At 36.3% G+C, this 21,060-nt stretch overlaps 1 long non-coding RNA gene across 1 annotated transcript in view; it reads right to left on the reverse strand.

Moving 5' to 3' along the window:
- The window catches only part of LOC135289681 (uncharacterized), a 39,903-nt gene extending 20,647 nt beyond the window's left edge, over positions 1 to 19,256 (reverse strand). Inside the window, exons 1-3 of the long non-coding RNA XR_010352419.1 lie at positions 19,054 to 19,256; positions 18,803 to 18,881; positions 10,609 to 10,725 (exon numbers count right to left, since the gene is read on the reverse strand). This is a non-coding gene — a long non-coding RNA (uncharacterized LOC135289681). The remainder of the gene's footprint in view (positions 1 to 10,608; positions 10,726 to 18,802; positions 18,882 to 19,053) is intronic.
- Between the last annotated feature and the right edge of the window lie 1,804 nt (positions 19,257 to 21,060).

The raw sequence follows: 21,060 nt of genomic DNA on the forward strand, positions 1-21,060 counted from the left end.
AAAGTGATTTGAATTAATTTTTCAGGTAAGACTTCATTTTTCACTTCATCAAGAGATTTACTAATGTGTTTCACATGTAGTTCTTTATTTCATTTAATGATTCTTTAAAAAAAAAAAAAATGAAGCCAGGGGAGCAAAATATTATCTACTTCTTTTATAGATGTAAAATGCTTTTTAATATAGCAAAACTGCTGCATAGCAAAACTAGTTGTGCCTGCATTCAGCAGGAAGTGAGGCTGGCTGTTGACCGAGGAAAAAATAAAGTAAAAAATGGAGAAAATAAGAGGCAGAAAGGAAAAAAGAAATATGCCAAAGTGAATAAGAACTATGCTTTGAACTATGGTAAAAGAGTATCTATATTAATAGATACTGACAGTAGTCTACTTCTGACAGTAGTGAAAAAGAGGAAAATGTTCAGTAAGATATACCAAATACATCCCCTTTCATTTACCTTCTCCTGCTCTGGCTTCATGCCTGAATCACTTCATGGTTCAGTGAGTTCCCATATTGGAGATTGACAGACATTACTTTTATGAATTTAACAGACTTCTTCAGAGTTAAATGTCACAGTGAACTGGTTTGGTATCATGCAAGTACCAGTACAGGATATTGCTTGCAACAATATTTCTTCCAGAACTTGATCCCTTCATTTATATTTCTGCATTTCATATTGTAAGAAGTCCTGAACAGAACTTTCACTTATGACTTTTTTTTATGTAATTCATGGTTTATACACATGTACCATAACTCCCCTCAGGTATCATTTTGGGTTTTTTTCCAGGTTGTAAACTCACCTATTTTTTGCTGTAAGAAAGTTATTCCATACCTCTGGTCACATCCACCTCATGCAATTCTCTTTCAGATTAAATTGGCAGCTGCACATACAATTGAAGGCACAAGGACAGTATGGGTTTAAATAGTCCATAGAGGGATGTTTCCTATTTAATTCTTTCTGTGCTTCCTAAAATTCATTTTGGTTCTCTGATGGCTGTGACCATTCAGGTCATGTTTTAGCAATCTGCAGACTGATATATTTATCTGCAAAATAATCCAAGATATCTGGAGTGATAAGAGTTCATCTGAAAAGCTAGAATTTTGTCACATTGTGGAGGTTATTTTTCCACTTTCACGTGTAGGTCATTTACATTTATAAACAACGAGCTTATCTTTCATTTGGTTTTCACACACATCCCTTACTATCTTTACCATAAAACACACTCTTTCAATTTCTCTGTGGTTGATTACTTGCTCAAAGAATTCATTTAACTTTTCTTCTACAGAATTCATTTCTTTGGTAAGTGTGGAAAGTAAAGCAAAGATGTATATGACTAACACAGAAAGAAAGAAAACAGTAAAATGAGAAAGGGATTAAAAACTGAGGAAATGGAACCTATGAAATCTGAAATTGCCTGGACTGCTTGAATGGCAATCACAATAACTTCTATATCAAGATATAGAAACTCCACAGTCTCCAGTTAGCTAAGGTCTCCTTCCCTAGAGAGAAGCAGTGGAAGCGTAACATGTACATTCGGTTTTCTGGAATCTGAGTTAATAAGGCATTTGGCTGGTGGATCTCAGTTGAAAAAAATTATCCATTTCCCAAGTGCTACACCTTTCTTGCTTTTTGGATCAAAATCTACTTTCTCAGGTAAGTGTGACTTTTTTTTTTTTTTTTTTTTCTATCTGTATGGTGAGAGAATGCCTGGAGGTGGAGAGTTTCTCATGCAGATGGAGATGAGTGTGCTGAGTCACTGTCCTTTCATGTGTGACAGACTTCCTGCAAAAAGTTAGAGAATGCTTCAGTCTCCCTTCTGTACCCCAAGCACAGAATTAAAATATCTCTACATCTTATTAAAGTGCTTCTGATGTAATTTCTAACTTTGAAATAAGTCTTTTAAAAGAGCTGAACTTGATCAGTTTAAAAACATTCTACATGGAATTAGTTATGGTGCTACGCCTCTTTTTCATTGTTTCATTTGTGGTTAAACTAGATACATGAAGTTCCATGTAAATATAACATCATTTTGTTCTGAATATGCCTTTTTAGAATGTTCACTTTGCATTTGCTAGATAAGCCCTCTAAGTCTAGGAAAATCTTTGGCAAAAGGTAATTTTTTAATGTTGACAAAATCACCATGTTTTTTTTCTGAAATTATCTTCTTTAGCCTTCTCAGAATTTTTGTATAATGCTCCAGATCTACTTTATACCTTTTGGGTCCTTTTCTGCTAGGCGTATTTGATTGCTAGATATGATATTTATCAGTAAACATAAACTGGGGGATGGCAGCAGGGGGATGTCTCTGGTTACAGCTAGCAGGTTTGAGCCACAGAGACAACTCCAGTTGTGGCAGAGAGCACCTTGCTCCTGAGGCACTAGTGATGCACAGGAGTTTTGCACACATTCAGGGGACAGAATAATGTGCAGTCAGTGGCACAGCCACTGCCATTAATTTATTTCCTACATTCTCAACTCTGACTTCTCTCATTTGCATAGAGACAGCAAGACTACTCCCTGCTAGGCATACAGCTAATCCTCTATACCACTGTCAGATTACGTGATTCCTACTGTATGCCTTCTCTTTTCCTATCCCTATTGTCTCAGTGATTATTCCATTCCTTTATTGAAGGTCATACTTTTAGAGCTAACATTTTGTTAAGTCAACATTGTCACAAATCATATACCTTCAGTTCAGCTAACACATTTTCCCTTTCCTGTTTCTTTCAGTTTCCTTCCTTTTTGCTGTCTTGCTTCACGTAACTATTTCCTTACTGAGGGTTATTTAACTATTAGTGGAAAATTTCAATGGAGTCTCTGTCTTCCTCAGTGATGCTGGGGTCAAAACTACAGGGAGACTGTGCAACTGAAGAAGTAATTTCACAGTGAGGACTCAGTCATATTTATTGTAGTAGAAGCATTTGGGTTTGGGGTTCTTTATTAAAATATGATTTTTATATATGGCTTTGCAGATATAATTTAACTGACATAAATTCTTGGTGATAGCTTTGATGGATATTATACAAAATCCTCAGATAAATGTAGTATACAGGACATTAGAATTATACAACAGAACAGATCCCTCTTTCACAGTATCTTTTAAATAAAAAATCAAGGGGCAGGTAAAGGGAAACGTTAGAAAAAATAGACATTATATTGGAATAAGATAATATTTTTTTTCTTTATATTAAATAAATATAAATAATATAAATAAATCAACCAGCCATTATCTTTCACCATCCTTGTATATTCTGATTCTCTTCACTATTTCCTACCAGATAACGAAAACGTACTGCTCTTGTAATTTGCAATACATAGAGATGAGACTACTGTCATAAAGTTAGTGCAATTTTATCTTTAAAACCCCAAACAAAATGATCCCCTTAGTCTAAGAAAGTGTGATTATTTTCATTTGTCATGCTATAGAGAGGTTCTGTTATGGTAAATTGAAACAAACTTTTGTTAGCTTGCATGCTGTACTTTTAAGTACTCATTGATTTTCACAAGTTGACTGTCAAACTGTAGAAAATATCACCTGAACATGGCTTGATAATTTTGTTTGCTTATGATAACTCTCTTAATTGATTTAACGATTTCTAGCTTTCTTAATAAATGCATGTTTTGCAGTGATCAACTGAAAAAAAATGGGGTGTTAAGTCTTCCAGAAGCATTTCAAAACAAAAACCTCTAGTGTGCTTAGGAATTGATGCTCATTTTCCTGAAGTATTACAGATGAAGTCTCTTTAGTTTCTTATTTATCCTTACAGAGTGCAAACGCTATGTACATCTTCTCTGTGTCAGATCATATCCTCCTCATTCAGAATCCATAATATGTTTTACTTGGCTCTTGTTTCTGAAGTGAAAAGAAGAACCATAGCATAACCTCATTTGAATTAACATCAGCAGTTTGAAATGCTTCATTAATTTTCACATGGCTACGAAGACATGCAATACACACAGTAGAAAGATGTGGAATGAACTAATGTGAAAATACACAATGTCATCACAGTAACTGTGAACATCTCCAAAATCAGCTCATCTGGACTGACACCTCCCATATTAATGCTGCGTGAAAATGTACATCCTGTATATTTCCTTTCCGTTTGGCCTGTGCTAATGTAAATATATTACACAATGCCAAAGTTCTTAATTCATCACAGGATACTTATTTTTTTTCATTTCTTTGTTTTGCCAATTTACTAAGGAAGTTTTGTGCTTTCCAAAAATACTAGGACAAGAAGGATGTGATGTGTTTGAATTAATTCCATTTGCATGGAAATTGATTTCGATTGCACTGGTTGAGGTAAATTTAAAAGTTCAAAGGGACATTTAGAAAAAAAAAATTGAAATACTAGTAGTGAAGCCTTGGTCTTGATGAACTTTGTTTCCAGCATGGATGAGTATTCCATTAATATCTTGTCCACAGGACAAAATTTAAGGCTGACTAGATTAACAGGAGGTACCCACGCGCACCCAAGGAATCAAACTGTATGAATTTATCAGTGACAAATTGTTTGAAACCAATTAAATATCCTTCTCTGACAGATACCAGATGTCAGGAAGGGAAGAGGTTGCTTAGGGAAATTGCAAGTGTTAATGTTGTAGTTAAATCATGCTAAACAAACAGTTTTATTTTGGAGTTATGGGAAGGGTGTGTACATGTGCATGGAAGTCTTTCCAGGATTTCCTCCCTTTTCAAGACCTTTGCTATATTTTTAAAAATATCATCCCTTCAGCTTTCGAGCAATAGCAAAGAACACCAACCAAATAAAGTGCTATTTTTCCTGATGGAATTTGCAAAAAGAAAATTTTTGTTTATTTGTTTATCTTTCTGTTTAGTGCATTTTCCTCCTATTTATCTTCTTGCTTGCACTTTTTTCTCCTCTTTCTATTTATCTCTTTATCTTTATTTTATACACCTGATCTCTTTTACGAGGACAAAAAACCTTGGCACTGATCACCTGAGTCTCACCCAGGAAGTGTGCTCATTTATTACATGAATAGTTTTTGGAGGAATTCTGGATCTTTGGCATTACTCTGGCAGGTAAAACACACAAGCTCTAATATAAGGCATTTTCTAAAATTTGCACGTTTTGCACAGCAAGAGGTATTTTTTCATTTCTTTTGCCAATGGCAATGTTGAATGGACTAGGGGAAAAAATCCAGATAAGTAAAACTAACTCAAGTTTTTTAACATTCCTGAAATTAATGATTTATGATATAATTAACAATTACAGAAATATGAGATCTATATTATGTCAATGACTTGAAAGTCATATAATTGAAAATATAAGCAGAAATTGATTTTATTTGCCTTCCATTTTTTCATTGCGTAAGATGCACAAGATTCAGACTCGGGAATTTATGTTTTTAAATCATTTGAATAAATGCAATTTTTAAACTGTAGATTATAATCATCAATTTGCGTCAGAAACATACTATTCAGGCAAAAAACTGTTTTATTTCTTCTCAGGTACAATGACTAATTCAAAGCATGTGTAGGATGTTTCACTTCCCCAACACATTCACCTAAATGAAAATATTTAGGTTATCTTTATAATATGGTCATTTTCTTTGCAATAAATTATTCATTCTTAATGCTGAGATTCAATGGATCAGGTTATGATATGTGTATATATATATATATATATATATGCATATATAATCAATGGATCAGGTTATGATATGTGTGTGTGTATATATATATAGTTATATTTATATATAATCTGAAACTTTTTGGATTAAATCATAACCTTACTGTTTTCTCTTAATTCTCCACTTAATAGGAGTTAGAAAGGATTTGATTGTAATTTGTCACAGTTGTCTGAGACAGAGAATGAGTGAAGGAGAGAGATTCTGAGAAAAGATGATCTCCATCTTATAATGAGTGAAAAGTGCAGGAACAAAAGCAGGTTGCTGTTCACATGAAGAAGAGTAAGAGCAATGATTCCTGCATGGTATTGTTGAGGCAATTGTTAGGGCAATTATTACTGTCTTTTTCAGTTAAAAATTTTCATTGTGCTCAAAAGTTAGAACAGTTTGTCTGAGGCTGCTGTTCAAGTCCAAAGTTAGTCAGTGTCTGTGTAAAGTACTGCTGTCCCGTGAGGGACACGGCGTGACAGTCAGAAGCCACAGCTCATCACAGGAACATATCGTGCTGATGTCATCTGCTGGGCAGCAGGAGCCTCTCCCAGCACTAGGGCTTCCTCGGGGACAGGAAAGGAGCCAACTACAACACTTTTGCTGACAGCGATCCAAGCATTCTTTTACTCTTCCATCTGTTTCTCTCTCTAGTCTACTATTTCTGTTCCATACTGAGAAAGGTTCTCCTTCATTGTCTGTATGTCATTAACAGCTCTGCATAGCAAGGCTATCAAAATGCCATTCTGCTGTATATTCTTAAATACAAAATGAGGAGGTGCCAGAGTGAAAGGAAGCAATGGATTTTCTTTATATTTTTTCCTTTGGAATAGACAAAGAAATGCACTCTTTTCATTAAGTACAGAAGAAACTGTTCTGTTCCATATAAAATACATGCATAAAAATAACAAAGGCCTGTCCACTGATAAAACCTTCCCATTTGGAATCTAAATTCCTGGTGAAAGAAAAAGAAAGATCATTCCTTCTCATTTCTTTTTAACTTGTCTCTTCCACCTCATTTGCGTGCTAAATGTGAGCCCCTTAGGGCAAAGCTGATGCAAGTTTACATACAATTCTCATTGAATTTATGTAATATATCTCTAAAATAATTTATAACGTTTTGAGCATAGAGTACTACTGCCCTATATTATATCCCACCTCTGAGGGAGTGAAGGAATTCTCTAGCCACTCTTTTTTCTGATAAATTGGTCACTTTACATGATTTTTCTAATTAATAACAAAAATGTAAGCCTGGCAGTCATTGACAGCTATTATTCATTCCAAATGTATTTCATTGTAAACTGGGAGTAATATGGGGATTGGGGGGTGGGGGCAGGAAAGCATAAGCAAGAAGAAAACCAAACAGAATTCTTTTTCATTTTAATATAAAATTCCTAAGAAAGGAAAAAGTGACTGTATTTGCCCTCATATATATATTATGTAGACCACATTACTGAACTGTAGGCAATACATTCCTGACAGATCACGTGTCTAAATCTATAAAAGAAGAGCTAGAAGCTAATCTTCTGTATTCTTCCCAATGGAAGTTTAATAACCTGCTTCTGCAAGAACATTATACAAAAGAAACAACTCAAATGTATTTGGAAGCAAACAGAATGGAGGAAATGTCTCTCTCATTGTTATGAGAAGCTATGAAAACCATACTGAAAAGCTGTGTAACATTGTATTCAAATCACAGAAGAAAAAAAAAAAACATCAAAAAAAAGAAATTAGAAACTAAAAGCAGTAATGCAGAGACCTCTTACAGAATAGAGTACACAGAAAATGCTCTAATTCACAATTACTGGTCAACACACAGAGAAATAAATCATTGCAATTTTATATCTAAAGCAAAATGCTATTTTCAAATCAATGGTGAAGAATAAGCTTAGAGAAGTACTTGACTTATCAAACATTTTCAGCCTGGTTATAGTTGTGTGTCTTAAAATACCAGCGTTGCAACCATAATTACTAAATTTCAGGAAATAATGAAAGAATGCTGCAATTTCTGGAAGAAACTTAATGCAATTAAATGCAATTCAGGGAAGTTCATGATGGCTGGGCCAAGTATTTAAAGCTGTTAATGCTTCCAAAACCTGAGTTGCTTAAAACTCCACTGTGACCATATTAGTTTGAGCCATCCATTAAAAACATCAATGCATGAAGTGCTTGGTGTCTGGACAGACTGAAGAAGGCCTAGCAAAAAAGCTTCATTTAATCCACTTACATAGCAAATTTAAAGGTGACTAATTAGATACAGCTATTTTGTTTTCTCTGCAATTGCAAAGAGCAGCTTTGCAAGAGCAAAACTTTTTTTTTTCTTTGTGTCTCTTTGCTTTAAATGAAAGAAATCTATGATGAGCAAATATAAATTTCTGCTTGATGGAGAGTTAAAAAGAGAAACAGGAAAGTTGCAAAATTACTAGCATTCTAATTGCTTTCTTTGAGGGATTCTCAAACTACTCTTACAACAGAAGACAGCAGTAGCAGAACAGGTTCCCTTATGCATGTTTATCCTATTTATCCCCTGCAATGGGAAAAGGTGGATAACAGAATAATCTAAACCAAACAGATGGGAGATGTACTAAATCACCCATTTTCTTTGCTGTTTTTTATCCATCCTTAAATGATCAAGTACCTTTTATCTAATACCACAACATCTCAATACATGCATTCCCAACACAGTTTGCAGATCTTCCCCTGATGTTTTTCACTACTAAATGAGTGACCCTAGAGCTCTCTAGTTCCATACTCTTCTTTCCTACAACAACATCACCTGGAACCATTAATTGGGACTTTTGCTATCCCACATGTAGGTGTCATCACCTTTCTCCTGTGAGTGGCAAATGAACTTCATGACAGAGACACCCTTGTTCAGAAGTGGATGTGGGTAAGTGAAGCATCAAATGCTTTATTAGCCATGTAATTATAGTCCATATCCTCTTTTATGAAAACTTGTAACACTACAAGCTAACTGGTTTTGTTTTCATTGTAGCCATTCCTGTTGGTTTAGGCCATTATACAGGTTCTCCTATTACACTATGATTGTAGGTCTGTTATCCCAAGAGTCTTCTTGTATAGTCTTAAGCAGATAAAACAGCAAAAACAGTGCATTATATGTCCAGCTGTTAACAATATTTTAAATAGCAAAAAAAGTGTTGCATTCCTACTCTTAGTGATAGCCTTCAGGTGTGCCTTCAGTGCGTGTGTGAGGTAGGTGCTGCAAAAGCTGAATGACACACTAGCCACTATCTATCAGTGTTAAACGGATATTAAATGGAAAGGAATATTTTGTGAGATAGGTACAGATACAGTGGAAAAATAGCTATGAGAGACACAAAAGTGTTTGCCCTGTGGCAGCCTAAACTGATCTCTGTGCTGCCTGCCAGAGTTTGACTCTCCTTCCATCCGGCCTTCTTGGGCCAGCTCCAGCTGAGCTGACACAGAGTGCTGAATCATGAGAAAACACTTGCCTTTACTGTCAGGTCTGTTTAGTGCTGACTTACTGTGCTCTACACAGGGTCTGGCAGGCACTGGAGCCAGCACAAGGAAGAGACTGGAATGCATAGGCAGGCCAGCAAGATGAAATGGCACTAGAGAAACCAGCAATTAGACCGGGTTTCAAGTCATCAAAATTGCAGCCTATACTGCATATAAAGACAGTCAGCAATTGTATATCCTGCATGCCCAGTATATCACTACTCTGAATGGTGTAAGATGAGAATTTGTCAGAAACAAAATACTGACTTGCCAAAACAAAATATGAAAGATAGCAAAACCAGGAAAATAATTGTACCTCAAAAGAAAGGTCATGGAAATCTAGTCCAACTATAAAAGATATATGCATATTTTAATATGAATTTGTTGTTTTTCTGATTGTTCTAGAGATGTCAAGATGATTTTTTGCCTTTTCTTTTACATACCTTTTATATAAATTTTTATGTATCCTCAGTATTCTTAGCATGCATACTTGTAATTCCTTAAGTCTGATAACTTAGCATGGTCCTAGTATTTTATTAGGCCAGGAAACCAAACATCCTAAACGCCTTGCAGCTGGAGGCCAGAAAGCCCTATGCTATCTTGGGAAACCAAGGTCCTCTCTAGAATACATCCTGAAAACTAAAGATTTAAAGATTTGGCCCATCCAAGAGGGAATTATACAGATGAGGGAATAACACACCATTCATCCAGGCCTCCCACTGGGGCATTCTTTTTAGATATGCTAATTTGTAAGGTCTATAAATTGTATACACAATCTATTGTGTGTGTGCATTGCGGTGCATTCCACCTTGGCGAAGTGGTGCACCAATAAGGGAGGATCCTTTTTAAAATACCAAGATAAAATCCCCTTATCCCTTAACCATATCTGGCTCTCAAATTTTTTAATACCAGGCAAAGGTATCACTAGGTAAACAGAACTGCTGTTCTTTGTCAACACAATCTAGGAAAAAACTACAGCTCTCTCTGGCACCAATCTCATATTTTGTTGGAAATTGTTTTGGAGTATGCTAAACATCACCTATGACAAGGCTGAGAGTAATAAACCACAATTATATTTGGAGACTATTTGAAACAGTCTTGATCAAAAGATTTACCCAATATAACTATTTCATTGTATTGTCTTCCAAGGCACTGAAAAAAATCCTTGTGCTGAGGGTGAGCATGGCTTCTTTGCAGCATATACCTGGAGCTGGGCAGGAGCAATCATCCTTTTTCTACATGCTGCAGACACTGTCCCTTACCTCTGACACTTGCACTCCTTGATAAAAGTCTTCTCACCTCTGACCTCATGAACTTGAATTGCTCACACATCTATAATCCTTGCAATGATAATGCAGTGTTGGAATGTTCTGGTTTATACTGTATGTGTGCAGGAGTTATTTTTTAGTGTCTCTTGTTTTTTGAGTGGTTGTGAATTGGCGATTATAATAATCATCATCATTCTCCAGTTGCATAGACAAAACACATCTTACCTTCAAAGAACAAGTTGGTTTACTGTGACAGACCAGATTCCAATGTCTGGATCACTTCTTTATCGGGATTCACAGTGGAAGAGATAGACAAATCAGCAGAAGCAGATTCACATTCACCTAAATATAGGATATAAAAATATCCTATATTTATGGAATATTATAATTATTCCATAAATAAAGGATATTACATTTATCTGTTTAATACAATTTTATTAATTTGAAAAGAGCTTGTAATGCTGTTTTCTTTCCCAAGCAATATAACATTCTATAAGATGGAAAACAAACCAAAATAAACCCTAAAACCCTGGGAAGCCAACTGTACCTTTAAACCCTACACCTCTAATTACCAAACAACCTTGTCTGCCTCAGGGGCAAATTCAATATACTCCAACAAAATATCAATATTTTTATTAGCAACCTCTTTAAACAAAGCAAAATGCTATGCACTTATGATCTAAGAATGGCTAAAAAAGGTAGAGGAAACAAAAACATCGGAACAACAAAAGTGCATTTGCTTTTTGGGATAAAAGTAAAGAAAACCTTTCCCAAATGTGCTTCAGATAATATACTTTGTTGAGTCAATCTTGCCCTTTCAGGCTTTATCATTAATTATTCAACAGGGCAGTAAAGAAAGCTCCAAGCTTCAAGCAGTGTGATGATTTGTTTTTTATGCAAAATTCAGAGTTTGATTGCAATCCTTTTTACAAGCAGTGCCAGCCAAGTTGCCAGGATTCATTTTTAGACTCACACAGCATTTAGCAGAAGCTCAATAGCTGCTAAAGCAGTGAAGCAGAACTGATCAGGCACGGATCTTCTCACAGGCAAGTTTTCCTGATAAATTTGTCAATCCTTTCTTTTTACAAAATCAACAGTCATATTCTTCCACAGCTGTAGATGCTTCTTGTGAAAAAGGCTTTGTCCACTTGTTATTGGCTTAGACAAATAGTCTTTAGTAGTCCAACTTGAATGTCAATCTGGACACTGCTGAGCTTTCTGTAGCAGTGGTAGCATCTCACAAGTCCTCCAAGAGAGACAGCTCTGAAAAGACAAAGCTTCCTTTGGAAAAATACCCCAGCATTTTGAAAAAAAATGAAAACAGATCTGGAACTAGGAGTCACTGTGCTGAAGGCCTCCAAGTTCTGTCCACAGAGACTGGGAGAATTTTCTACCAGGACCAAAAATTTTCAGTCCTTAAACCACATGATCTTAAAAGCTCTTCACACCACAGACTTGACTAATTTCACTCACTGCTTAGTAGTTTTGCTGGCTATGGGTAATTTGATTACACAAGTTTTATCAGTTGCCCAAAAACCCTGAAAGATGACTGAGAGAAGATATGAATGTGTCCCACACATTCAAGAGTATATATTAGAGTACTGTTTTTCAGGATTAATTTCAGGAATTGAAAAATTATTTTTCAGATCTAAATTCCTTCAGATGTTAAAATCTGCTGAATTGAAGGAGTAAGTAACATTTCTAAATTTTAAGTGTTGCTTTTACAAAACTAGCAACTAACACTGGAAAAAGTAATTTGTAATTTATAGGTGCTGATGTCTACATGGTTGAAAAACACTACATAACTTGATATTTCAACAATAAAAAGGAAATATTAGTTTTCAGTGTTAGAAAACACATTGGAAACTATAACATGAAGAATCTTGTGCTCATAACTGAACCCATCTTCTTTATTTCTTTCAATGATGTCTTCTTAGAGCATAATGCAAAGCAACTATGGTATTCCCTTTGCATGTAGACAATTATGCAACAATCAAATTCAGCTAAGTAGCTATTTTTATAATAATGTCAAAAAGGGTTTTTTTTTACAATTAATTTCCCTCAAATTTAATTGACTTACAAAGAGTCCAAGATAAAACAATTTCCGAATTTCTCATTATAATATATCTCAACAAACAATAACTCCTGAAATTCTCCTACACTGGGAACAATTGCATCCAGCAGGGATACCAAATGATTTGGGAAACAGCAATATCCTACAAAAGCTTTTAAGACAGGAAGAATCTAGTTTGATTTTCATTTGTGCTAACCAAAGTCTTACCTCAGTGTTTTACATCAGCAGGCAAACATAATTCACTGTTTCAATTTATTAATAAAAATTCTCCATTTTTCAATGAACAAGTTCTTCAGAAAGAAAACAGATTATTAAGTGAAATACTCTTTGCCAAGTAAGATTAATAAAAAGCCAGAGCTAAGTGGGATACTTTTTACCATGGCAACTAAAGCTTGGACTTATCAAACACATCAAAGCTTACATTTGATTAACTGGATTGAAACCAGGCCCTGTTTTCCCAAAGCAAAGAAAGAAAGGGAGCAAAATGGGAAAGAATGAGAGCTAAAAAGGTGTAACATCATAGTATTTGTGTCTAGTGCATGCTGTTTGATGTGATTTTATTGCAGCAGCAGCTTTCTATAAAATTTCAACATCCAAATCACAGGACTGATAAAGATAAAATATAAAATTAGGATTGTGCTTAAAACTGGTAATTAGTCCTATATAATACTTGTCTTGTGCCAGGTGTGTGCTAGATAGATATCACTCTCCCTGGTAAAGGTCACCACTGGCAACTTGGGTCATCTGAAGGTACCTGGGCTCTGAGATGCCCCAGTGCTGCTCCCTTGCCTGAGCCCAGTATTGTATGAGAAGCGCTGCAGGGGTCAGTCCTAGTTCTTCTAACATTCAAGGTAGATCTGATATGAGTCATTTCCTGCATCAAGGAAATCTTGACTGAAAAGGACAATTATAGATTTTAGGAAAACAGCCTTTTGTTACTAAGTGGGTTAAAACACTATTTACTTAGGGCCGGTCAGGATAGCAAAATTATGAGCATAGGAAAAAAAAAAAAAGAAAGAGAGATTGAGCTGCATGGGTCTCTCTCCTTAGCTTGCAGAATGCCAAAGCAGAATAGATCACACTCTCACTTTTTGGCTTTTTTTTCACCTCTTTTTCTTCCCCTCTACTCCCAGAAAATCTTTCTCTGATATCAGTGGCAGTGTAGCTTCAAGTATCCTAAACTAGCATAGTTACAAGATTTGGTTTTGCTTTTCATTCTTTATTTCCACATGTTTTTATGTAAAAGCTGAGCAAATCACATTAGAAATAGTAGTGTTGAATCTGAAATTGGGTCATTTTTTTCCTAAGTTGCATCTTGTTCTAAGACCATTAGTGAAAAAACATTCTGCTCCATTTTTTTTTTTTTAAATTCATAGTTTTCCTTTTTGCTTAGTTGAGTCCTTTTAACTTCAAGAAGTTTCCTTTTTCTGAGTGCATGTTTGCTGTTATCTTTGCTGTATTATCATTGTCACTGTCCTCTTGGTGTGGTTTTTTTTCTATAAAAATTTCCAAAGTATTTTTAATATTTCGGTCCAGGCCTGTCTCAGAACACCTAAGAATTTACTTGAGATTGCCATCACTTGATTCAAACTATTCCAGATTTTCCCTAGTTTTAAGAAATCTTCTTTAGATAATCCTGGGACTATCATGCTGGTGGTCTGAACTTTATTGTTTTAGAACCAAATTTTGCATCATTAATAGATATGGCAAAATAATAGGAGATAATTTTTTTCTGAGCTTTCTCAGGTCAGTGTGAGAAATCAGATGCCTGAAAGATGTTCCAAAACTCTTCTCTCAGTATACAATAGGATTTATGATAAAGATATGATAAAGAATGAATGATGTCATCTGTCTCCGCTTTCCTTGAAAAATAAATAATGTGCCTGGGTGTCCTTTCCTTTAGTTTATCATGCAGGTATGTTTCAGTCCTGGATTTTTCCTTCTGCAATCCCCATATATTCTTAGGGAATCTCTATACACTTTTAACACCCTGAGCCCTGAACAGAGGTCTGCAGTGTGTCTGCTGTGGGCAGGTGCAAGCCTGTGCTACACACATTCAGAGGTAATATATGCTTTCCTTGCCTGCATTTTGAGTTGGCACAAACTCATTCTGTCCATATTTTAAGTCATAGGGAAAAACTGATTCAGAGGTAATGAGCTCTGATGAAATTATACTTGAGGCCTGCTTAAGGTAGGGATGTGGCTTTCAGTAACAAATTTATGTTTACCTGTAATTTGCTACACACAGGACTACAAGATTTGGAGGGGTGTATATGTTATTATTATTTGTAATATGCTATTATTATTTGCAGGGATATATGCTGTACTGTGACTTTGCAGAGACAGTAGCAACAGAATCTTCTAATTCTGAGACCCAGAGATTCTATGTTTAGTCTCCATCTGTACAAGGGAATCTCATTCTACTCAAATCTTAAAGGTATTTTTAAGTGACAGTGCAAAACAGTACTGAATCATTTTCACAAAGAAACATATTGGTTGAACTAAACCTTTCCTGCAAGGATTTTTTTTTAATCTTTCTCTGTGATTTTGCAAATCACATACGTATCCATCTTGTTGTCATCTCTTGAGACTTTCTTCTCATGAGAGTGTTTAAAATAGATTAAATATTCCCTGAAAATAAATACTGTCAAAATATTGTCTCTTGTACTAGAGGTTAGGTATCCGTACCATACCAACTTTAAAACTTCATGCAATAAATAAATCATAATGCAATAATTTAACTAAATTAGTTAATCTGATACCAAAATCATGCTTGCATTATTCCAAAAACATGTCTGTTAAAATATTTCTGTGGGTCCTAGTCTGCCATAGGCTTGCAAAACTAGAGAAATCGTGATGGGCATTGCACGAAGAAAAGGAAGATTTCGAGGCAAAACATCTTCAACTCTTATAGTGTGATAGCTGAGAATCACAGAACATTCTAAGATAGAGAGGACCCATAAGGATCACTAAGTCCAGCTCTTGAGTAAATGGCCTGTACAGGGGTCAAATCTGTGCCCTTGGCATTATCAACACCATGGCATTATCTACCCAACTTAGTGACCTTGCTACTAGAAATGGTTAAAACTAAACCACCAGAATACCAAAATATTTTGCTCTTTTATTCCTTTATAGGTGACAGCTTTCAGAAGTCCTTAGACACTATTTTCTAATTTAGGTAAATATCTCACCCTGGCAGATGAAAATAGGACAAGAATCCAGTTTATAATCTATTTATCTAAGAGTTCATCTGGGGAACAAGGGCAGACAAAGTAAAAAACAGAAGAGAAACAGAAACCTTGCAACAGAAGACCAAAGAAAAGAACAAGGAGAAAGGAAAGGCATGTGTTAAAATACCTGTATTAGAAAAGGCAAGGCAAACAGAAAAATCCATTGTTAAATGGATTAAAACAAGATAAAAGCAATTAAACCAAGAAGATTAAAGGAGAGCTGAAAGCAGCAAAAGGTGTTGAAAAGATAAGAGCAGGAAGCACAAAATGGGGGGAAACAAAAGCAGCAGATGTCTGCAAGAACCAGCAATTTTTAAACTGGTGCAGCAAGGGTCAAAGAAGCAGTATAGCCACGCAAAAACTTTAAGAGCATGTGGCTTGTAGGAGCATAAACATAGAGGTTCCAAGAGTCTGGTTTGGCAGGTTGCTTGTGTCAGCCTGTCAGAAAGGCTGCTCACTATCAGGTAAGGGTGAACACCCTGGGTCTCTATGAAACTCAGTGGCATCCAAATCTGCACTCTGCTTTCAGAGACAGAGATGTCTGGCATTGATGCTTGGCATTCTGCAATTCAGAAGAGATGCCATAAGCATTTAAAGAAATTTTGATCAGAAAATCCCCTAGTGACAAAAACATGTGGTATCCCAGCAACTTCCTGTGGATAATGAAGGTTGTTCACATAGCAATATTATCCCTCAGGAGGACTGGTCTTAACACATTAAAAGTTCCCACATGACAACTAGCCTCTGCTAGAATAAAACCTGCTGCCAAAAGCTAAAGAAGGTATTTTCCTTCTTGGTTCTCACCACAGCTAGTGAAAGAAGAGAAATCAATGCCCATATGTGTGTCTAGTTTTCTCAAGCTGAATAATCTAAGCATTATTTCTGCCTTCATTTAATGCAGGTATGAACCCACTTTTAACTGTAAATTTATCTCCATTCTCTTATATTCTCAAAGTGTAGTGAGATGGAAGTTAACTGATAAATACATCCTTGTAAATCCAAATTGTTATGGTTTACAAGATATGCACGAGTCTGGTCCACTTTGTTTGCCAGCAGATATCTTGCCTTGTCTAAACAAAATAAAAACTGAGCTATAGCCAAAAAGCTGGAATATGTGCATATGTCAGGGTATATTTTAACTTGTTCTCTCAAGCATATTCCTTATTTTACAGGCTGTGGTTACTCTGTTTATAAAAACGAGGTAAGGGATTGACATGCAACATTTAGGATAGTCCCTGGCATAGTTCAGAGTCATGTGAATGAGTGCTTGCACAGGCAGTATCCATGTACAGTTTGGAGCATAGTAAGGGCTAAAAACCCCTCCTGACAGGCCATTTGAACAAAACCTTTCTGGTTTGGGCAGTTTCAGAGTTTAACTTTGGGGACGTGAACTGTTCTGAGTCAGAGATGAGTCCCTGCCTTGTATTTACTGTTCCACGGAGGTAACCATAGCAGTCATAGTGGTTACAGGGTTATGCAAACTTCTCGTATTAAAGAAAAGCTCTAGTTAAAGCATTTTATTTGTGGCTAGATAATCTAATTGCAATTATTTGCCCATGCAGAGGCACTTGTAAGCAGCATTTATTTTTCCAGTTAAACCTGGGATGAACACAAAAATCACATAAAATAAAGACAGAGAGGTATCCTTTCAGCTGCCATTAAAAATCTGGAAGACCTGGACCTGCCCTCTCCATCATGTTGCAGATATTTTGTTTCAGGACATTGTGAGTACTAACAGGATATTTAAGGTCGTATCTCCTAGCTCTGTTTACTATGGCTGCTTTTCTTTCCCTGATTGCTGCAAATGACTTCTTTTGCTAAAAAACAATCTCCTTCCCACTGACAGCCTTATGGCAGAGAATCTTAAAAGTGGTAAGAGACAAATCTCGGTAGTGAGTCATCCAATCAGTCAATCAAGAAAATAGTGAAGATTGACCATAAAGCAATCTCATACATACATATTCCCCTTTGCTTTGCCCATCAGTGTCAAATTCAAAATGCAGGTGCATAAATGCTCTACATAGTACTGCATAGTCATTATCACATAATTTAACTGGTTGATAGGTATGCTCAGTAACATGACTCACTATTCAGATTTCCTCCTCACCAGGGGGAGTATTTTCTTTTTAGATTTTTTTTCCTAATTCATGCAATGATTTTAGAAGAAACTAAGATGGATGTACAGCATGGGGATTCTGGTTTACTGAAACAGTAGGCCTCTTTCTTTTTAGTCATCTGCCATTCATACCTTCTGTATGGAAGAGTTCTTATATATAACACACTTTTAATCACTGATAGTTGACATTTGGTGTGACCATTCAAATGCTCACTGCCTCCAATTCTAGGTTCTTCACCTATGTAGTTACACCAGGAGTCCTAATTTCCATGACCTCATGAAGAGTTGGGGTTTGCCAAAAGACAATTCCAACCCTATGTATCTGCCTGCTGTTCTGGATAATGATGTGAAAGGGTGTGTTTTTCTGTGTTGTTTATATCCTAGTCTGAAGAAACTGATTTCATAATTTAGCCATTAAATTTAGACATCTTGAATTTCATATGTAAGTGTAACTTCTACAGTGTTCCCAAATTGTAAAGGCCAGCCTAAGATGTGGTTGTGATACAATCTTGCCCGCAGAATGCAGTCACTTTCTTTTTTGATCTTCCCTGACACTGAACCATAGATTAAACTGGCAAATCATTTCAGGATGTTATCATCATGTAAAATTAGTTTTGTGAAAATCTGTCTGATTTAAGCATTATCAGCTGTCTCACTTCAGTTGTCAATGCAGAAAGAATGAAATGAGAAGCATGGAGCACCAGTCTAAATAAAAGTGGTTTTGATTAGTTTTGAATCGTTTTGAAAAAGCACCATGAAGTCAAAGTCCAGAAGAATATAATCTATTCAAACTCAAAGATGCAATATAAATCCACAACACACATGGTTTCCTAAATGGCTTTAAAAGGCTGACTCGGGCAGCTGTGACTTCTGGGTAAACAAGTCTGTCCTCTACATAAGAGGCATTATTGGGACCCCACCAAGGAGTGGGAGAACAGAGCAAAGTCCAGGCCTTTGGTGGTTGAAGGATATTGCCCTGTAACTTGCCCTGTAACTTACCCCTGTAGTATCTTGGAAAGAAACATCCACCATCTCTGCTTTGGAGTTGGGTCACTGTGTGTCCTGGAGCAGAAAATTCCTGTGTTCAGACAAAAAAGGAAGGGCACAGCAAGGAGCTCAGTTCCTGAACCTATCTCCAAACACATGAAGAAGCAGACTTCAGTTTCTCTGTGTCAGCTCTGAGGTTGGCTACAAGAAGCTATTCTGATCCATAAGCCACACAGAGGATTTTCTGTGGCACTATGCCTGACCTGGTAAGCCCACAGCTTGTTAGCTTTGGCACAGTACCAGACCAGCATGGCTAAGCAGTTTCTCGTTCTGACCAGCTCAGAGTCTGAGCAGAACAATACTAAGTCTGTCTGAACTTGTCTGTGTACGTTAGGTGTCACGGCATTTGATTAAGTGGTGAAAGCTCTCCAGTACTGCTCTTTAGCCTGTATTCAAGTATGAACATCAGGCAGTTACAGACAGTTAAGGCAGGTAGGACCAAAATCTAGGGACTCCTAGTTGAAAACTTGACTTGTCTTTCTACTTCTAAATGGTCTTCACCTAACCTGGGAACCAACTGAAAGAAGAAAATAGGGAATTGCTTCAGTCCTGTAAATGAAGGAATGTAGGAGGTACTGGGATTGAACACCAGTCCAGGAAAGCTTCAGCGTACCACATATAGGGGACAAAGAAATGGCTTCCTTCCTTTCCAAATCATTTTTCCTTGTTCTTCTGTCCCCATTAGACTCAAACTTCCATCTCAACAGAAAATCTTCATTGTTTGCCGGCGGCACATATAGCTTCCTGGACTAAAACCACATTAAGTTCAAATCTACTGCAGCTATGGCATATGGGTCTTAGCACTAGGACTTCCACTCTGGCTAGTCATGGGAACTGCCCTTATGTCAATATTATGCCTTTCATATTGACTGTAGACCTCAGTAAGTCTAAAAGTTTCATGTCTTTAGAATTTCAATGGTTGTAAGCCTAAGTCTGGAGTGCAGAAGAGCTATAAATAGAGATTACTACCTATTTCTCCAGAAAAGGCACTTTTGAATATAGTTATGTATTTGAAATTAGGTTAATACAAAAGGTTAAACAATAAGTCAGCCATTGACTTTAGGGACATGAAGGCTTAGTCGAAGGTTGAAATCTAGTGAACTGCTGTTGGGGATTTCAAGGGCTTTGAGACACTTCAAAATCTAAGACAGACAATATAAGATTTAGGCTTACCATTAAGGAAATTTTGCTTATCAGTTTCTCTTCAAGTGTTCTGCAGCCTATGGGATGCACAGGTCTATGTGCTTCAGATGAAGGAAAGGGTGACAGCTGTTTTTCATCACTTAGAAAATCTCTAGCCTGTACTTATAGATATTCTACTTTAATGTAAAGGTTATTATTCAAAGCACTTTCTTCTTTCTTACAGCAGGAAGAAGTTTTCCATTTTCCAGGTCAGTACCCACCGAACTGGGCTGGTTTTACACAACTTCTCTGCTTTGAGTTGGATACAGTGTAAAGTACAGAGTCTCAGGAGGGTGTTTAGTGAAGAGAGGCACAGAACTGCCAAGCTTCTGTAACACAAGCAGCCACAGGTGGAACACAGAGATAGGGTGCCAATCCTGGGTGTGTACAGAAAATACAGTGCAGAAATACAACTGTAGGTTTTTAAAAGAATTCTTGCCAGGAAACATAAGCAGCTAGAGCTTTTAAGCAAGTTAGAAGTGGGATGAGGGGGTGTTTTTGGATAGCCCTTCTGATCTGTGGTTTATATATTCCATTTAAGGTGTTTATGAAGTATTTTCATAGTCACCTTAAGGCCTTATGAAAAATTTACTTCAACTTTTGGCTTCTTTGCTGAAAGTAAAAATGTCTTTTTTGTCATCTTGGCATGCTCTTATATTTTGCTTTTCTATGAGATACATACTTTGTGCTGGTAATGTTTTGGCTCATTCTCTATTATGTCTCCTATAAAATACCATTATTAAGTGTATTCTCTTTATTTTAGAACTTACATAAGTGTAAACTCATTATATATTGTTTCCATTTAAATCTCTTCAGCTTTGATCCCTTTATTTTGTACTGTTGGCTGGTCCAAATACTTTAGTGTTACCTGGAGACAGGGAAAGGAGAGCAACAGTTTTATCTTCCTCTAAATCATGTAGGTGCATACTGAATGCATCAGGCTCAAACATTTCACTCCTTTTAATGTATTCCACTAATAGTTGAAAGGCATTAAAAAAAAAGAAAAGTACTTAATGTTGCCATCACAT

This window comes from Passer domesticus, chromosome 1 (assembly GCF_036417665.1).
Source record: "Passer domesticus isolate bPasDom1 chromosome 1, bPasDom1.hap1, whole genome shotgun sequence".
Lineage (NCBI taxonomy): Eukaryota > Metazoa > Chordata > Aves > Passeriformes > Passeridae > Passer > Passer domesticus.